Source organism: Mesoplodon mirus, assembly GCF_964341445.2.
Source record: "Mesoplodon mirus genome assembly, chromosome: 20".
NCBI lineage: Eukaryota > Metazoa > Chordata > Mammalia > Artiodactyla > Ziphiidae > Mesoplodon > Mesoplodon mirus.
In genome coordinates this window covers 28,602,850-28,610,791 of record NC_138996.1, presented here as the reverse complement: position 1 = coordinate 28,610,791, position 7,942 = coordinate 28,602,850, and positions in this window count along the sequence as shown.

Sequence of the window (7,942 nt, the reverse complement as noted above, 5' to 3'; positions counted from 1 at the left end):
AGGTGTTAACTAACCTTATTGTGATAATCTTTTCATAATATATATCTGTAGTGAATCAAAACAAAAGAGAGAAAGAACACTCCGCAAAGCATTAGAATTAAAGGTAAAAAAGAGTAAAAGGCAGCACTGAAGAAAATTCGTACAACAATCATTCTACTTGTTCCTACTAGCAAAGTAGTTTTATCTGTGCACACTTTAAATTAAACGGTCTTCAAGAACATACTCCGTATATAAAAAGCAGCTAACGAATCACACAGATTTGTTACACAGATACTACGCGGACTATCTAAGAACTGTTAGACTGACTCCTAATCTCATGCTCTGGTCCTATCTGGCCATTTCATGGTGGGGAGAAGGGCCCCTCTCTTGATCACTGAGGGAGAACCCACGATCCGCCTTCAGAGGGAGCCTCCGACTCAGGTCTCACCCCTCCAGAGTACAGACAAGGGCTGAACTCACCCCACCAAAATTCTAGTCTGCAGGACTGGGCTATTATATATCTTTTGCGGTTCCTCATATAATTTTGATCAAAAGAGAGGCTTGGGAGCCACTGCTGACAATGACAGGCAGCAATGGACAAGCCTGAACATGGTCATGTCATCATCAGATCCGCATTTTAGAAAGCAGGCTCTGGAAGCCATGGGGAGGCAGCATCAGTGCCGGCAGAAGCAAGAATAATAACATCCATCTTCCTTGATATGAAGAACTTTACATGCAAAAATTCACTTAGATCTTCTGATAATTTTGAAGGTAAGTATCTACACCCCGAAAATGCAAAGAAAATCAAGGTTCAGGGAAGCCTCATGTCAAATAGCCTGAAGTGTCAGAACTGAAATTCAAGCCCAGGTCTTTTATAGCTTTATATTTTAGGGGAATACATTCAATTTGTGAAATTAGGAAGAAAAATCAAAGACTGTGTAAAAGAAAAAAAATAATAAACCCTAAGTATCTTTAGCTTATCTTGATTAAACTGAGAGGGGAGAATAGAAAACCACCACTAGAACACTGCAGAAATAACCGTCACAGGCAACATCCACCGACGGATGCTAAAATTAGTGGGAGAACCAGAAAGTGAGGAAGTGTACAAAAAGCAAAAGGATGGGGCATACCAAAGGGACATGGGAGCCAACCTGAAAGAGCTCCCAGTTGCCAAAACCAGAATAAAATAAATGACGCAGTACTGGAATATTAACCCAAAGTATAAAATAAATACACAAGTCCATACTGGTATAAACAAATAATTGAACAAGCAAATAAATAGGGAAGAAGTGACAAATCTTCCTGTGACAAAAGAATTCTAGATAATATATGCCGATGCCCTCATGGCAAGAGGTAGTACTTAACCCCTACCTACTCGCCATCAAGGGTAGGCTGGACCTAGTGACCCACTTCCAAAGAAGAGAGTAGGGAAAAAGGAAGGGCAGTGACTGTGCAGTGGAGGAATCTGGCAAACACATCACCCAGGTGATGGAGGTTAATATCACCAGTGATGTCATGCAGACCTGATGTAACCCCTCATATAGCAAGATGAGACTGGCACTTCTCTCTGTGGTGTTCTTTCCAAAACTCCAAAACCCCAGTCTAATCGTGAGGAAAACACCACACAAGCCCAGACTGGGGGGTATACTACAGGATAACTGGCAAGGACTCCTGAAGAACATCAAGGTCGTGAAAAACAATAGAAGATCAAGAAACTGTCACAAACCAGAGGCAGCTGAGGAGACGTGACAACTATATGCAATGTGGCCTGGGATCCTGGAACAGAAAGAAACATGAAGCAAAAATCAGTACATCCAAATAAAGTTGCTTAGCTATCAGTATTGCACCAATGTTAATGTCTTAGTTTTGATAATCGTACTCTGCTTATGTGTGATGCTAACCTTAGGGGAAGCTGGGTGAAGAGCTATGGGGACACTCTGCCTTCTTTCTGCAATTTTTCAGTGAGTGCAAAACTTTTTCAAAATAAAGTTTAAAAATTTAAATTGAAATCAGAAGCCTGGCATCAATAAGACAAAAGTGTTTTTGAGAATACAAAACAATGGAGAAACAATTGCCCTTGTTTACAAGCTAGCAGAGGTTATCTCGAATATACACAGTCAGCCCTCCGTATCCGCAGGTTCTGCAGCCCTGGATTCAACCAACTGTGGATTGAAAATATTCAGAAAAAAAATTCCAGAAAGTTCCAAAAAGAAAAACTTGACTTGGGGTTAGTAGATGCAAACCATTACATGCAAAATAGATAAACAACAAGGTCCTACTGTATAGCACAGGGAACTATATTCAATATCCTGAGATAAGCCATAATGGAAAATAATATTAAAAAGTATATATATTTATAATTGAATCACTTTGCTGTACAGCAAAAATTAACCGAACATTTTAAATCAACTATACTTCAATTAAAAAAAAAAAAGAGGGCTTCCCTGGTGGCGCAGTGGTTGAGAGTCCGCCTGCTGATGCAGGGGACACGGGTTCGTGCCCCAGTCCGGGAAGATCCCACATGCCGCGGAGCGGCTGGGCCCGTGAGCCATGGCTGCTGAGCCTGCGCATCCGGAGCCTGTGCTCCGCAACGGGAGAGGCCACAACAGTGAGAGGCCCGCGTACAGAAAAAAAAAAAAAAAAGAAAAGAAAAGGGAATTCCCTGGAGGTCCAGTGGTTAGGGCTCTGAGCTTCCACTGCTGGGGGCCCGGTTCGATCCCTGGTCGGGCAACTAAGATCCTGCAAGCCACGTGGCATGGCCAAATAAATAAATAAGTACAGGGGGAAAAAACTTGACTTTACCACTCACTGGCAAATATGTATGTAATATTTACATTGTATTTACGACTACTTACATAACATTGGTATTGTATCAGACATACAAGTAATCTAGAGATGATTTAAAGTATACAGGAGGATGTGCATAGGTTATATGCAAGTACTACACCATTTTATATAAAGTACTTGAGCATTCACGGATTTCGGCATGGGGACAGGGGAGGGTCCTGGAAACAATCCCCTGTGGATACCAGGGGAGGACTATACATGCTTCTACCACAAGAATGAAATCTGAGTTATTCTGCATCTTGTCATGGTAAAGTTTCTAAGCCTTCTTACTGAAAGAGGCAAAAGATTTTCTGTATATCAAAATATTTGTTCTAGTGGTTGCAATGACAGAAAGCTTGTAACACTGTGACCATTAAAAAAAAAGTTTGTTAAAGGAAATCATGGATGCTGTGCTACTCCACTGTGCCCTAGAGAAGCTGTCATATATGACAGAAGCTGTCATATTGTACAAGGAGATATATACATGGATATTTATTGTTGCAGTGTCAGTAATGGCAAAAAAAATTAGAAATAATCTAAAGGTTCATGAACAAGAGTATGAATAAGTGATATCAATATTCATAGAAAAGAACACTATACAGCCGTCCAAAAGAATGAACTAGACATAAATGTCTAGTTCTTGAAGATCTCAAGAATAATGGTGAGTGAGAAAAACAAGTTGCAGATGGATACACACAGTATAGAATATTAACATAAAAACATGCAGCACGATATTCTATATAATAATAGTACCAACACCACAGAAATGACAAACACCAAACTCAAGATTGAGGTTTCCTCTGGAAAGGAGAGAGGAGAATGAAATCAGAGAGAGGTACACTGGGGGTTTCAACTTTGTAATGTTCTATTCATTTAAAAAACAAAACAAGGAATTCCCTGGAGGTCCAGTGGTTAGGACTCTGCAATTTTACTGCCCAGAGGGCCTGGGTTCAATTCCTGGTCGGAGAGCTAAGATTCCACAAGCCTCAACATGGTCAGAACAAAAAACAAAACAAAACAAAACAAGAACATGAAGTGCATATATATGACAAAAGGCTACAATTTCACAAACGTGAGGGTTGGTACAAGGATGTTGTTTATATTATGCTCTTGGATTTTATGCAGGCCAGAAACATAATATAACTTTAAAAAAAATCAGCAGGCCCTGCTGATTGAACATGTGGGTGGTAAGGGAGAGAAAAGGGTCTTGGATGATCATCTTGGATGATTCCCAAGGTTCTGCCTTCAATGACGCGGTAGTACATTTGTCAAGATCGGTGCTGTAGGAGAATCGCCATCTTTAAGCAATCACCTCATCATATAAATCAGAAAAAAGAGGGAAGTTAACCTAATTCAAACCACGATCCAAGGTAACAAAGGAACTTTATCTTCAAAACAGAACTAGGGAAGTGATCTCAGCAGAGCCGTCAAGAGCGAGCAATTCCAAGTCCTGGCTCAAATACTCTTGTACAAATGACCTCATGTTCTCTCTTTACATCTTTGCTGGATAAATAGAAATCATCATGTATGCTGAGAAAAGTAAAATGGATTATTTAATAATTGCATAAAAGTTGAATGTAAAAACTCATGTAAAACCAATAGAAACTCCTCAATGTTTTTCTTTTTAAGAAAACTGAAAAAATGGTTAGTCAGAGGAATATGTTTGAGTTTACATTAAATACGTGACATATGAAGGGAAAATACAGTAGCATGTAAACCTTGATAAAGAATTGGCACATCTTGGTTGCTGCCAGATGGGAAGAACTGCTTTGAAAAAAGTAACTAGAATCACAGAATTATAGAGTTGTGATTGGAGAAATAATCTAGTGGTAATCTGTTAATTTCGAAGAAGAGAAACCTGCATGTCAAATAAGTATAAGAATTTGCCTGAAGGATCACAAAGGTAAATAACGGCAGAGCCCAGAGTAGGTATAATCTCCCATATTAAAGCTTTTTGAAATTTCAACTTTATTGGGCTTCCCTGGTGGCACAGTGGTTGAGAGTCCGCCTGACGATGCAGGGGGCATGGGTTCGTGCCCCGGTCCAGGAAGACCCCACATGCCGCAGAGCGGCTGGGCCCGTGAGCCATGGCCGCTGGGCCTGCGCGTCCGGAGCCTGTGCTCCGCAACGGGAGAGGCCACAACAGTGAGAGGCCCGCGTACCGCAAAAAAAAATTCAACTTTATTTATTCTGCCTCTCTTCCCACCCCACTCCCTTTGTTTATTTGCCTGAAATACATTTATTTCCTGCTTGTAATGGTCCACAGTCCCTTATTTGAAACCCTATATGGGGCCAGCTATGTTTGGGAGTTGAGCGTTTTTCTGATTTGAAAAGGTAACATGGTGCGTGTAGAATATATCATATAAACACCTGCAGCTTTAGAAGCATCACCCAATAATCAAATCTGTTAATATTTCCACAGAAAAAATGTATACACGTTCACACTAAGTGGGATAAATAAAGACCATAGTAGCCTCCCATTACATCAAGGTGAGTGCATGCCACCCAGTGAGTTCAGATAAGATCAGGATTTTCCTCAAGTAAGTTATCAAAATCTTTACGTTTTCAGAGCCTTTTGAATTCTAGAATTGTGGATAACGGCATAAGCTTTATGTTTGGGAGAAAACTCTAAATGTATTAGGTAAAGATATATACTTTGCTCTTAGTCTACAGGGCGTGGTGAGGCCACGTCTGTGCAGAGCGTGGCTAGAAAGATAGAAAGGGAGGGGTGGAGCCAGTCCCACGGCTGCCTGGGGTCCCTTTCTAGTCCACGGTACCCTTTCAGTGAACCCCATTTTCATAAGGGGGTCCGAGGGAGATGGATCTTAGCACCAACAACCAACAGTAAGACTAGTAGCTGTCAAGTCACATAAAGTACTTCTTTTGTACCCAGGGCCTCACTGGTGGGTTGCAGAAAGAAGTCTCCAGTCCCCCTCCTTGAGAAATTGAAACGAATGTTAATGATGCACCTGCCTTAACTGGTTCAGGCAGAAGCAGAAGTGGCCCAGGTCACCTAGGAAGATACCTTCTAGACCTATGTTTATCCAGGCAGAAGAGTTTGGTCTTGGTTTGACCCAAGCTCTCCCATGACTGCAAGGGGCGGACCCCAAACGTCCAGTTACTTGGAGTCTATTCAATGAAGAGATCCACGGATTGAAGCAATTTGCAGATATGAATTCATTACAGAGACAGTTTATCTTATTGAAAACAGTGACTAATTTTGAACACCAGATGCTGTTATTATGTAAAATATGTGCAGCACTCTAACCTTCTGTTGTAAAAGAGCTAAATATACACATCACAGAGAATGTATATTCCAAGCCAATGTTTGCTGCCCGCAACTGAAGTTTAATTTTAAATCTGGTTATAGAATTAATCTATATAGAGGAGTTCAGCCAACTTATCAGTTAATTGGAGTAGCTTCTTGATCAAGATGACACCATTTGCCAATAAAGCAAATGTGTTTACTTAAAAAAAAAAAAAAAAGGAAGTACAGTCAACAAAACCTTTAAAGAGCCTGATGGGGATGTCATTTCTAGAAATATGATGAACTAAATACCCAGACTGACCTACCTGCTGAAAACCACTAAAATGCCAAGTGATTTCATAGCGGAGACCCTTTTACCTCCTCAAAACACATGAGCAATATGGCACACCCCTGTTAGTAACCATGGTTTTTGTGCTAATTCTTCCAGGTTTGAATCAGAATCTCTGCGTGAGTATAAGAAACAGAGGTGAGGTGGGCGCGTGTTATTATCCAATAAACCATCGCATCTCTGAGATATGCCACACAGGGTATCAGGCTAAAGTCACTCGACTTCATTCCTACTGGGCCCAGTCTGCAGCCACTGGACTCCTGTGGCTGATGTGTCTCCACATTGCTTCGACTAGGCTCACAGGATCTCCACACTAGACATTTTACCTCACGGAAAGCAATCTCTTTAACACAGAAGTTGCATTTTTTACTTTTTTTCTTTTCTTTTTTTTTTTTTTGCGGTACACGGGCCTCTCCCTGTTGTGGCCTCTCCAGTTGCGGAGCACAGGCTCCAGACGCACAGGCTCAGCGGCCATGGCTCATGGGCCCAGCCGCTCCACGGCATGTGGGATCCTCCTGGACCGGGGCACGAACCCGTGTCCCCTGCATCAGCAGGCGGACTCCCAACCACTGTGCCACCAGGGAAGCCCCAGAAGTTGCATTTTTTAAACCAAGAGATGTCAGGAGCAAATCTTATGTCAGGAAACCCAGAACTCTCTAACAGAGAAAACACGCCCTGGGTCCCATTTCAGAACACTACTGTCGGAGGACACATGGTTGCCACACGGCTTGTCTGGGGGAGCAGTGGCCTCTGTTTTAGACCCTACATGACAGCACTTGAAATCTTTGGGATTCTATGTTTTTATCAGAATTAGTTCTAACAACTTATTGGGTTTTATCTCTACAAAGTTTACCATCAGGGAGAAAGAGAAGATTTTTCTTTTTTTTTTTAATGATAAGCTGCCAATGGCTAAGTAAAAAAGGACCTTGGCTTCGAGTGGCAGGAGTGACTATGGAAGGGGGAGCCGTGGGTGATGGAGAAGCTGTTCGCTGAGGCCTGCATTGAGGATGAGTGCGGGATTTGCCCCCTTCATTGTCCACCTGTTACGTCTGCCCTGGATACCATTTTAAAACACACACAGGATTTCATCTGTCTATGACAAACATGAAAAATGGCCTCAGCTCTTCAAAGATCTGTCTCCCTCTAGTGGCCGAAGATTTTTTTTTAGAAAGCCTCCGAAGCCTACAAAGGAGCCTGTGTCCCCTAAGAACATAAAACCACTCACCTTGGTGGGGAGAATGTAAACAATCCTTGAATTTGGAAACATCCTTCTAGCATGTAATTTTGTACGTTTCCTCGCTATAAATCAGGAATAATGCCAGTTTCAAAGGGTTATTGTGAGAAAATGTCTGAGCATCATCAAATGAGATCCACAGAGGAGCACCCCAAGGTCGCAGCTGGGAGGCTGGCGAGGCGCGCTCACTGGCCAGGTGCTGGCTTTGGCACTGAAGCATAGAGGTCGAAGAGCAAACGGTTATGTGTCATGAACCCTGCCTGTCACTTCCAAATAGCGGGAACCAAGAACCTTCAGATCTTCAGAA